This window comes from Nicotiana sylvestris, chromosome 9 (assembly GCF_000393655.2).
Source record: "Nicotiana sylvestris chromosome 9, ASM39365v2, whole genome shotgun sequence".
Classification (NCBI taxonomy): Eukaryota; Viridiplantae; Streptophyta; class Magnoliopsida; order Solanales; family Solanaceae; genus Nicotiana; species Nicotiana sylvestris.
In genome coordinates, this window is record NC_091065.1 from 18,883,067 (window position 1) to 18,895,923 (window position 12,857).

A 12,857-nucleotide genomic window follows, 5' to 3' on the forward strand; every position below is an offset into this window, starting at 1 on the left:
AATTCTAAGTTATATGCAATATAGAGAAAGGTACTAGGGTCGTGGCATGTACCTAGGTGGTCAACTAACGGGTATAGATTCCTAATGCAAGAATAATGAATATAGGACTTATGCTATAACCGTTGCACTTTTGCACCCACTCTCACACCTCTCGGTAGAGAGAGTGATTTTGCCCAATTGACTCTCTCGAGACCAATTGGGTAGGCCAATTTGCCTAAGCAACTTATGGTTCAAATTGGGTAATTACTCTCTCGAGGTTTAACCCGTTAATTGGGACTACCATTCTCATGGGTCCATCCCAATTCCTTGTTGGAATTAATCTTGGGGTCATAGACTCTCTTTCTCAAGAGGAGTCAAGACTCACTAAGCTAGACTTTTAGTGTTTGCAACCACCAAATCTTAATGAAAACATAAGATTAATCCAAATAACAAATACCCAACATCATTCATGCACTAAACAATCACACCCATTAATTACCCACACTAGGGTTGAGCCACAACCCTAGCTAATGGGTTTAGCTAGCCATAATAAAAACAGAAATTGAAGAAATAGAAGATGAAACAACCATATTAATTAATTGCTAATGTTAAACTACAATAATCTATGATGAAAACTAAGCTAAAAATGCCAAAGATAGGCCAAAATATGAGTCTCACGAGCTCAGCTGCTATCTGCCCAAAAACAGAACTAAAGAAAAACTGCTCCTAAAAAGTAAAATGTTCTATTTATACTACACAGGAAAAACCGGACAAAAATACCCCTGAGGGTCTGGCGCGGACCGCGCACAAATGACGCGCGGCCGCAGTTGGGTCTTCATATCTTGCTTCTGGCACTGGGGACGCGGACTGCACAAAAGTGACGCGTTGTCGCGTGAACTTCATCCACGCGGACTACACTGATTAGGTGTGCGGCCGCGTGGGCTTTTACCTTGAATGATTGAGTCTCTGACACTCTTAGGCGCGGACCGCATGAAAAGGGGCGCAGACCGCACGGAAAGGGGCGCGGACCGCGTGAAAAAGAGCGCGGACCGCGTGAAAAAGAGCGCGGACCGCGTGAAAAGGAGCGCGGACCGCGCAGCTTGACTTAAACATGGCATGGCCTCTGAACTTTCCTGTGCGGCCGCGTGGCAAAACAGTGCGGACCGTGCAGGTTGACCTTGAAAATGCCCAGCCTCTGAACTCTCCTGTGCGGCCGCTGACAAAACAGTGCGGACCGCACAGGTCATTTTGTTCCCCCCTTTTGTTGTCTTTTGACACTTGGCAGATTTCACTCCTTTTTGAGATGATCTTTAGTATTTGTCATCTTGTCGCTCAAACCTGCAATCAAGTGCAACTTGTAAGCATTTTGGGACTAATTTATGGCAGTTAATGCACAAAGCTTAGGTAAGAATGGGTATAAAACATGTAGAAATCACAGTTATCAACTCCCCCAAACTTAAACCTTTGCTTGTCCTCAAGCAAATAAAATGAGACCTACCCCTCAATGGAAAACACCCAAGTAATTCCTGTTTATCCTAAAGTAACCTCAACAAGCATCAATTGGGACTAACAATTGCCCTCAATGCGAATGCATCATTAACACATTTAAACTTTGAAAACTTGTGGATCAAGTGCGACACAAGAGCATCAAGAGTTGACACATTTCATCAAGGAACCTTTCTCAATTTCTTTGGTCATTGTGGAACCCAAACTCACACATCCTCGACTTTCCCTGAGTGAACCTCACCTTTTAGAGTATTTGCACACAAATCGAGGTGAATGGACTTCTCTCTCATCTCTCACAAAGAAAAGGCCCTAAGTCCGGCTCTAAGTACCATATGCTTGCCCCTTATGTAAGTATCCACTAATGCAAGCTTCCCTCAACTCAAGATCATATAGGGCTTTTAAGGAGTTATTGTGAAGGCTTTGGGTAAAGGTAGGACGTGTTTTTGTTCAAATGGGTTCAATCTTTCCTCAAACACTTCTTTTGATTTATTTTGGCATACTTTCTTGACTCAAATGAGTAATTCACTTCCTTCAAGGGGTTAGAGAGACACATTGTCACTCTTTCTTTTGCAATTCAAACCCTTTCTCCTTTTTATCACTTTTCCATACCTTTTTCACTTTTTTGTTGTCCTTGAATTCCCTTTGTGGTTCTTATTCATTTTTGTCTTTCTTTTTGTCTTTTTCTCTTTTTTTTCATTGCCTTCCTTTTCTTTTTGCTTTTGCGCCTTTTTACCATATTTATGCCTTTCTTGTCTCTCCCCCCAAACTTAGACATTTGTCATTTACTCAAGGGAAGATTTGGGTGCCAAGAGAGGGTTTCGTTAAGAACGGGTATAGGCTTGTAGCTTGGTTCATGAACGAAAAAGGTTTAACGCTCAAAAGGGTTGAACTAGGGATTATTTCATTGGTAGGTCATGGAAATTGTTCAAATTTTGCATTTTGGATCAAGGAGAGCCTATAATCACGTCTCAAGGCAAGTTCCACCTATGATTTCGCCTCAACAAACATTCAGGGCAAGTTCTAGACCATCAGCTCGGTACTTGGGCTCACGATTCGAATTCTCACTACACACACTCAAGGATTGCCTAAGACGGAGTCGAGGGCCCACAACGACCTTAGATATGATTCAAGCGCACAATGGCCCAAAATGACCACATGATGATTGTTTGGTCAACACAAGAGTCTCAAGGCCACAACTTTCACCATCCTACACACAACATAATGTCTTTGACCAAAGGATCAAAGGCAAATGTGCTAGGCCCGAGTGAAGCTTTGCCTGAGGTACCCTTAACTACAAAAACTTGAAAATCAAAAAGAAAAATCAAAAACAGACTCAAACCCTTAAGAAGGTTGTCACGCCATTTATCATTGGGAAGAGCCACTCGGTTCACACAACACTCTACCCTTGGAAAGAACCGTGGCATTAATAAAACCAAGGGCTTATTGCAAATGCCAAAACAAAACAAAAAGGCTACGAGCCTAACTTTGCGACTAAAACGAAAAATTTTAACGAAAAATAGAAAACCAAAATGAAAACCGAATGAATATGTACAAAAAGGGAGTAGAATATACAACCAAGGGGAATGAATATATACATAGAGTTTGAGAGCATCTGGAATGAACAGTTATATACAAGCCAACTACAACTACGAATGTGCAGAAAGTAAAAGAATATATACAGTAATCCAACAGTCAATCCAAATAGTAGGGCCACACCCCCACGAATAAAAGCTAGCATTGTCCCGAATGCTAACTATCAAGATAAGCACAAAAATGAAAGAAATGATATAGAAAGGCCCCTCAAGCCTCATCCGTCACCCTGTGTTGGTCAGTGGCTCCAAAGTCCTCTGTACTGGCGGGGACCTCAGACTGGTCTCCGGCCTGCTGCTGCTGGGACAAATGCCTGCTCAAGAACTGACTCATCAACTAGTTGGGCAGTGGAGGGACTCTCCTGAACTGGTGCTACCTCAATCACAACTCCCTTAGTGCTAGGGAGTTTCCTCTTCTTCCTCGACCTCTGCTCCTCCTCCTGTACCTGTGCAGCTGCTGGCTCTACAGCAGGTCCCCAAATAGTAAATCAAGTGGCAACTGATCTGCCATGAGCTTGTCCACATCCACTTTCAACTGTGTCACTGACTCCTTGGAAGCCTTCTGCTTTCTCAGCTTCTTGTGCTCCCGAGCCAATTTCTCCAATGCTTTGCCATGTACCCCAACCGCCTTAGTCAAGGCATATTGCGTCGCCATCATCTTTTCCTGGCCAGGATCTTCTTCAATGCATCCTCAATGGAGGAAGGAATCTCAACAGTAGTTGGCACTCCCTGTGCCTGTACAACAGTGGTCAATGTAGACAACTTAGATGTCGCAACTGACATCCAGTTGTTCAAACTATCAAGGGAATGGGTGAGCTAGTTTGCGGTGAACCGATGAGTCTTTGATGAAAGAACTACTGGGTCAGCTGCAATAGAAGGACCAGCTGTTGACGACGGACCTGGAGGCAATGCCTCATCCGTAACAGGAATGGTGGAAGGCTCACTGGGCTGCTCAATGACCGCTGGCTCCTCAGACTGGCCAGGTGCGGTGGAAGTGGATGCCACATTTTTCTTGCCCCTCTTTGGGTTGTCCGGACCCAACTGACTATACCATGAGTACGGGGCCACCGGAGGTACCTTGACATCATATTTCTTTTTCTTCACCTTCAATTCTCTGAAGTACAAAAAGAGTGTATTCGAGAAGGGGTAGTTTGTTTGGGTCTCATTACCCACTGTAGAAATCACTCTCGACATAATATTACCCACATTCAGAGGGAAACCCGCTATGATAGATGCTACCAAGACAGCACGGGGGAGGGGAATGGAGTGATCATGTGTAGACGGGTCAAGTCGACTACACAAGAAAGTCACCACCCTTTGGCTTCAAAGTTCAGGGTGTTCCTAAAAATCTTTTCTTGTGCTTTCAACCAGACTGGGACTATACCCGGGGCTTCCAAGTGCTCGGGCAACCAAGGACGGACCTCCTCTTTCATTACTAGCTTTTCTAAATATTGCGATTCATCCTCTTCTCCGAACCCCAGGAATTTATTCAACGATTTGCCATCAAACACAACTATCTTGTCCTCACTTTAGTTACTTTGTAGTCCAAAACTATATGGTGAACATTGCTGTAGAACTCCTTCACCATATGCTTATTCGCCATTTCAACACGTTCTTTGAAGAAGCTCCAACCCTCCCTAGTGCGGAATTGTGCTTGCACATGAGGGTTGAGAGGGACAAGATCGGCATCTATGAACTTCCTCTCCGGAATAAGTTTCCTTCTGGGCCACCACTCTCGGAATCTGTGGAAAGCAACCTCACTAACAAGCATGTCTGCCCATGCCTCCGGTTTTCTAGTACGCTCAATCCCCCCGACCTGTGGCTCACCTCCCTCAACATATCCTCCACTCTCCCCTGATAATGAAGTTGTAGGAGATATGGAGTACTGCTCTTCTTCTCTTGCTACAGACTCATCAGACGAGTCCGAGATGATATTAACCGGCTTCTTGGAGGAGGTTACATTATCATGATCCGGGGAAGGAGAATCACGGAGCTGAAATGAAGTGGACATATGGGTGGGGGCAGACTCCGAGGTAATGCTTCGTGAAGGTGCATACTCACTCCCTGTAGAATGAGATGCAGCTCTATCAGCTTCCCGGATTATCTTTCGGGTTTTCTTTATCAGTTCCCTGGTTTGAGGAGTGAGTTTCACAATCTGCCTACTTTTCCCTCCTCGGGAGGAACCACCTCTCCCGGGTTGTATTTCTTTGCCCGCTTGTTTTTTAGCCACTCGTTTTTGAACCATTGTCTGCAAGGAATACATGTCTAACATTGTTAGTAGAAGCACATAAGGTGAAGTAGACAGTTCAGTGCAGACACAGTTACACAGGCAGAGGGGTGCGGACCGCACCAAAAGGCACGCGGTCTGCGCAGTATACTGACGCCAACACATACCTCTCTGAATAAACCGATGCAGTCCGCACAGAAATGGTACGCGGTCGCGTTGGTTCAGCGCAGACCGCACAAAAATGGTACGTGGTCCGCACAGGTAAAATACCAAAATGTTGACCTCTCTGAACTCTACACACGCGGACCGCACTGTTTTGGTACGCGGTCCGCGTAGGTGAAGTACCCAAATGTTGACCTCTCTGAACTCTTCACACGCGGTCCGCACTATTTTGGACCGCGGCCGCGCTGGGCTCACGCGGACCGCACAAAAATGGTATGCGGTCCGCGCAAAGAGGTTCATCATCTCTTTACCAGAGTCACGCGGACCGCGCACAAATGCTGCGCGGCCGCGTAGGGCTAATTTAACTGAGCCGGGTGTTTGTTCAAATAAATCCAATTTTTGTTCACCTTCTTGGGTCCTAAGTGTCCCTACTCAGTTATTTAACAAGATTTCATGCCCATGATTAAACAAAAACACACAAAAATCTAATCTAACAGTTAAACTAAGAAGAAAAAGACGAAAGTAAGAAGTTACACTAGTGGAGAGCAATTAAACAAGACAAAAATTAGACTATGATTAAAATGAATGAGAGTTGTTACCAGGGATTAATGAGATTTCAACGATGTGCACACTTAATGTTGATGAACAGTGAAAATTATATCTCAGGTGTAAAATTGGTGAAAAGGTTAAAATGAGGCCCAAGGCCTCTATTTATAGAAAAGCCCTGGGACCCAGTACCCACCTACCAACGCGGCCGCACAGAAATGGACGCGGACCGCGCTGGATTTTGCATCTTTCACTTTAGTTGTTCAATCCACGCGGACCGCACTGTTTTGGTGCGCGGCCGCATGGGACTTTGTCAGAGACTTGGTACTTCTTGGTCCTCCAGTGCGGACCGCACAGAATGTCACGCGGCCGCGATGGGTCTTCTGGGTCTCAGCCTTTCAGCTGCTCACACCTACGCGGACCGTACTGTTTTGCTGCGCGGCCGCGTAGGCCATATTCAGAGACTGACAATTATTTTTTTTGCACATTTGCCCTGCACTGGTTCAATATTATCCCTGCAACACTTCATAAATTATCAGCTCAAAAATCCTATTCTTCAACAGAAAAACAAAGAAAAAGAAAAAGACATGGGTTGCCTCCCAAGAAGCGCCTGATTTAACGTCGCGGCACGACACATGTTACCATCACAGTCATTTCAAATGAATGAGTGCCACCACGTGGCTGTCATTAATCTTTCCCAAATAGTGTTTGACACGATGCCCATTGACTCGGAAAACTTCACCATTCTTATTTTTGAGATCAATGGCACCAAAGGGAGTTACACCAACCACTTCAAATGGGCCGCTCCACTTAGACTTCAGCTTGCCCGGAAATAACCTCAACTGGGAGTTGAAAGGAAGAACCATGTCACCAACTTTGAATTCCTTCCCTCGGGAATACTTGTCATGAAGGTACTTCATCTTGTCCTTATACAAGGACGAGCTGGAGTAAGCATGAAACCTAAATTCATCAAGTTCATTCAATTGCTTAACCCGGAGATTTGTCGCGACATCCCATTCTAAGTTCAACTTTTTTAGGGCCCACATAGCCTTATGTTCCAATTCTACCGGAAGATTACAAGCCTTCCCAAACACCAACCGATACGGCGACATACCAATCGGAGTCTTGAAAGCTGTACGATAAGCCCAAAGAGCATCATCCAATTTCTTCGACCAGTCGGTCCTATTTGCATTGATAGTCTTGGACAAAATACTCTTGATCTCACGGTTGGACACCTCAACTTTACCACTCTCTTGAGGATGATAAGGAGTGGTCACCTTGTTATTTACCCCATACTTGGCTAGCAAAAAGTCAAAAGCCCGGTTGCAAAAATGTTAACCGCCGTCACTGATGATAGCACGTGGAGTGCCAAACCTCGTGAAGATACTCTTTTTCAAGAACACCACCACACTTCGAGCTTCATTATTTGGCAAAGCTATGGCCTCAACCCATTTCGACACATAATCAACCGCTACCAAGATGTAGGTGTTGCCACAAGAACTTACGAATGGTCCCATAAAGTCTATCCCCCAAATATCAAAAATGTCAACCTCTAGAATCGTGTTAAGGGGCATCTCATCTTTCTTTGAAGTCCCTCCGGCACGTTGGCATTCATCACATCTTTTCACAAAGTCACCGGCATCCTTGAACAAAGAAGGCCAATAGAAACCACAACTCAACACTTTAGACACCGTCCTCGCCCCGCCATGATGGCCACCATAGGGCGAAGAGTGACAAGCTTCCACAATACTCAATTGCTCTTCTTCGGGAACACATCGGCGAATTACACCATCGGTGCAAATTTTGAAAAGATACGGCTCATCCCAATAGTAGTCCAAACAATCCCGCTTGAGCTTCTTCCTTTGGTTAGAAGAGAGCTCATACGGAATCACACCGGTAACAAGATAATTGGTAATGTCGGCAAACCATGGCATGTCTAGCATTGATACCGAGAGGAGTTGTTCATCCGGAAAAGCATCATTTATCTCAAGGCCATCCAAAGGCCTCCCTTCCTCCTCCAATCGAGACAAGTGGTCCGCCACTTGATTTTCACTACCCTTTCTATCAACAATCTCCAAATCAAATTCCTGAAGAAGAAGCACCCATCTCATTAACCTCGCTTTCGAGTCTTTCTTTTTCATCAAGTACTTAAGGGCGGCGTGATCGGTATGAATAATCACTTTGGCCCCCATAAGGTATGGGCAAAACTTCTCCATGGCAAAAACAATGGCAAGAAATTCCTTCTCGGTGACCGTGTAGTTCCTTTGAGCTTTATTCATCATCTTACTTGCGTAGTACACCGGATGGAACATTTTGTTGATTCTTTGGCCCAAGACTTCCCCCACCGCAACATTACTAGCATCGCACATGAGCTCAAAGGGCAAGCTCCAATTTGGTACGGTAATGATGGGGGTAGTCGTCAACTTGTGCTTTAGAAGCTCGAAAGCCTCTATACATTTCTCATCGAACACATATTTTGCATCTTTCTCTAGCAATTTACACAACGAGTTAACTACCTTAGAGAAGTCTTTGATGAATCTTCGGTAAAAACCTGCGTGTCCAAGAAAATTCCTCACCCCTTTGACGGAAGTAGGGGGAGGGAGCCTTGAGATAACCTCAATTTTCGCCTTATCAATATCAATCCCTCTTTTTGAAATTGTGTGACCCAACACAATTCCTTCTTCTACCATAAAATGGCATTTCTCCCAATTGAGATCCAAGTTTGTGTTTTCGCATCGGGCCAACACACGATCCAAGTTTTGCACGCAATCACCAAATGAGTCCCCAACCACACTAAAATCATCCATGAAGACCTCCAATATGTCCTCCACCATGTCGGTGAAGATTGCCATCATACATCGTTGGAAGGTCATCGGTGCATTACATAATCCAAATGGCATTCGAGAGAAGGCGAATTTGCCATAAGGACATGTAAAGGTTGTCTTTTCTTGGTCTTCCGAGGCAATGAGAATTTGGTTATAGCCTGAATACCCATCCAGAAAATAATAGAAAGCCCGGCCCGCAAGACGATCAAGCATTTGGTCCAAGAATGGCAATGGGAAATGATCCTTTCTAGTCACCTTGTTCAACTTCCGGTAGTCCATGCATACCCTCCAACCCGTCACAGTACGAGTCAGAATAAGTTCATTGTTGTCATTGGTCACCACCATCATTCCTCCCTTCTTTGGCACACATTATACCGGAGAAGTCCACGAACTGTCAGAAATTAGATACACCACACCGGCGTCAAGCCACTTGATGACTTCCTTTTTGACCACCTCTTGCATGGCCTCATTGAGTCTCCTTTGATGTTCAAGAGACAGCCTAGCATCCTCCTCCAATATTATCTTGTGCATGCAAAATGCGGGGCTAATACCCCGAATATCCGCCAAGGTCCATCCAATCGCCCGCTTGTGCTTTTGAAGAACCACCAAAGTGGCGTCAACCTGCATGTTAGTCAAGCAAGAAGAAAGAATAACCGGCAAAGTGAAATTAGGACCAAAATATTCATACCTGAGGTGAGGAGGGAGTGGTTTCAACTCCAACACCGGTGGCTCCTCAATAGATGGCTTGGTGGGTAGAGTCTTACGGTTTTCAAGATCAAGAGATAACTTTCTCGGTTCATAAGAATACGAGCCCATGCCATGTAATGCGTTCACACACTCCACCCTTCTAGAATCATCATCAACATCCATGTTCAATAGCACGGCCTCAAGTGGGTCCTCAACATTTTCCATTGCGCTTGTGTCATCCATTATCACTGTCGTGACAATGTCAACAAACGAGCACACCTCGGTGCTATTTGGTTGCCTCATTGATTTGCATACGTGGAACACCACTTTTTCATCACCAACACGGAAGGTCAATTCTCCTGCTTCCACATCAACCAAGGACTTCCCCGTAGCTAGGAAGGGCCTTCCAAGAATGATAGGCACCTCGAAATCCACTTTGCAATCCAAGATCACAAAATCGGCCGGCAATATGAACTTATCAACACGAACAAGGACATCATCAATAATTCCCAAAGGCCACTTCATTGACCGGTCTGCCATTTGAAGACTCATAGAAGTTGGACGCGGTTGTTCGATTCCCAAGGTCTTGAAGACCGAATATGGCATTAAATTGATACTTTCTCCCAAGTCATAAAGGGCTTTTGCAAAGTTGGCACTTCCAATGGTACATGGGATAGTGAATGCACCGGGATCCTCAAGTTTCGGAGCCATAGAATGCACAATTGCGCTCACTTGATGGGTCATCTTGACTGTCTCACACTCCATTGATCTCTTTTTTGTAACTAAATCTTTCATGAACTTTGCGTATCCTGGCATTTGTTCGAGTGCCTCCACCAAAGGCACGTTGATAGTCAAACTCTTCATCATTTCAATGAATTTCTTAAATTGGTTGTCACCCTTTTGCTTGGCCAACCGTTGAGGATAGGGCAGAGGAGGTCTAGGCAAGGGTGCCTTGGCTTTTGGCACCACCGGTTCGGGCATATCAATGATGTGTTCCCTAGACGGGTTCACGGCCTCTTGAGTCTCCTCCTCACCCTCATCAATTTCAATTCTCACATCATTATTTGCACTTGGTTCAACAACATCCTCAACTACCAACGGGATCTCATCATTTTGCAACTCATCTTCATCTACCGGAACTTGGTTTCCTCTTGAGGCATGCACATCACCGCCTTTTCCACTTCGCGTTGTCACTGCCATCACATGATTATTGTGCCCACCCTTGGGGTTTACTACCATATCACTTGGTAGAGCACCCTTTGGACGAGTATTTAAAGACTGAGAGATTTGGCCTAATTGCACTTTCAAGTTCTGGATAGATGTGTTATGCGAAGCTAATTGGGCTTCGAAATCTTGACTCTTTTTCATCATTTGCTCGAACATGCTCTCTATTCGACCCATGTCATTGCCCGACGAACTCGACCCTTGATATTGAAACGGAGGCAGGTTATTGGGTTGTTGATACATTGGGGGCCTTTGAAAGCCTTGCCCCCTATTACCTTGTCCACCATTGTTGTTCCAACCACCTTGACCACCATTGTTGTTGTTCCAATTGTTGTTCCTGTTCCAATTACCTTGATTCCCCGAATTATTGTTCCCCCAATTGCCTCCTTGATTGTTGTTGTAATTCCAATTGCCATCTTGTTGATTGCCCCAATTACCTTGGGGTCTCCATTGTTGATTCCCTTGATTACCTCTATTCCCTTGGTAGTTGTTGACATATTGGACTTTCTCACTTTGGTCATCAAAACCTTCATTCGAATATCCACTACCATCATTGTTGTTGTCATATTGTTCACAATTACCTTGAGGTTGTTGTCCTCTTTGCCTCCTTTTCAACATAGAAACACCTTCCATTGCGTTGACTTGGAGCGGGTTTTAGACTTGTTGCAATTGCGCCTTTTGCCAATTGATTCATAGTTGTGGTAAGCTTGGCTATAGCTTGGCCATGATCGTGCAATTCCTTGTGCAAATGGATGACCGTGGGGTCACCTTGGGGAACGTTTTCTCGGCTTTGCCATGCCGAAGAGGTGTCGGCCATTTCATCAAGTACATCACATGCCTCTTGGTAAGAAAGTTTCATAAAGTTCCCTCTGGCCAATTGGTTCACAATGCATTGATTTGTGGTGTTGATGCCCCGATAAAAGGTTTGTTGAATCATAGCCTCGGTCATGTCGTTATTAGGGCACTCTTTTACCATTGTTCTATATCTTTCCCATATCTCATGCAAAGGTTCCGTTGGCTCTTGTTTGAAAGCTAGAATTTCATCCCGAAGAGCTGTCATATGACTTGGAGAGAAGAACTTGGCAATAAATTTGTCCGCCAATTCATCCCATGTTGTAATAGAATGATTGGGGAGCCTTTCTAACCAATCCAACGCTTTACTCCGAAGAGAAAACAGGAAAAGCCTCAATCCCAACGCATCCTCGGACACGTTTGTCTGCTTGCTATCCAAACATGTATCCACAAACCCCTTCAAGTGCTTGTAGGCATTTTGATTGGAGGCACCCGTGAAATAACCTCTTTGCTCGAGCAAGGTCCGCATAACATTTGTGATTCAAAAGTTCCCCGCCCGGATTCGGGGAGGAACAATAGCACTGGCGTATCCTTGATTTGGTAGAACTTTGGGAACCACTCTCGGCGGTGCCGGAGGAGGGTCTAGAATGTTGTTGTTCTCATTTGCATTTATATTGACATGCCGGCTTCTCCATGGGAGTTGAGGTAAGGCCTCATCTTGTTCTAGATCCTATACCTCCTCCCCCGCTATCACATTGTCGAGAGGGTCATTTGCATTAAAAGCCATTGTATCTGATTGATCGACACAACAAAGTTAGTAAATAAGAAGGAAAGAGAAGCAAAACACAATACTAGCTACACAAATAGTCAACACCGTAAAGCTCCCCGGCAACGGCGCCAAAAAGTGATCGCAACAGACTCAACCTAAGGAAGAGTGGGCGCTAATACTTTTACCCAATAGCGGTATCGGGGTCAATTTTCCACAGGGAGCTTCAATTTGGAGGTGAGTGTTTGTATGGTCTAGGACTATGTTTTAGCTCCTAATTGATCTTCTAACATTTTTGGTTTTCTTTTGATTATCAACTCAATATATCAACTACAAATTTAAAGCTAAGTTATGCTAAGATATTAATTCTAAGTTATATGCAATATAGAGAAAGGTACTAGGGTCGTGGCATGTACCTAGGTGGTCAACTAACGGGTAGAGATTCCTAATGCAAGAATGATGAATATGGGACTTATGCTATAACATTTGCACTTTTGCACCCACTCTCATACCTCTCGGTAGAGAGAGTGATTTTGCCCAATTAACTCTCTCGA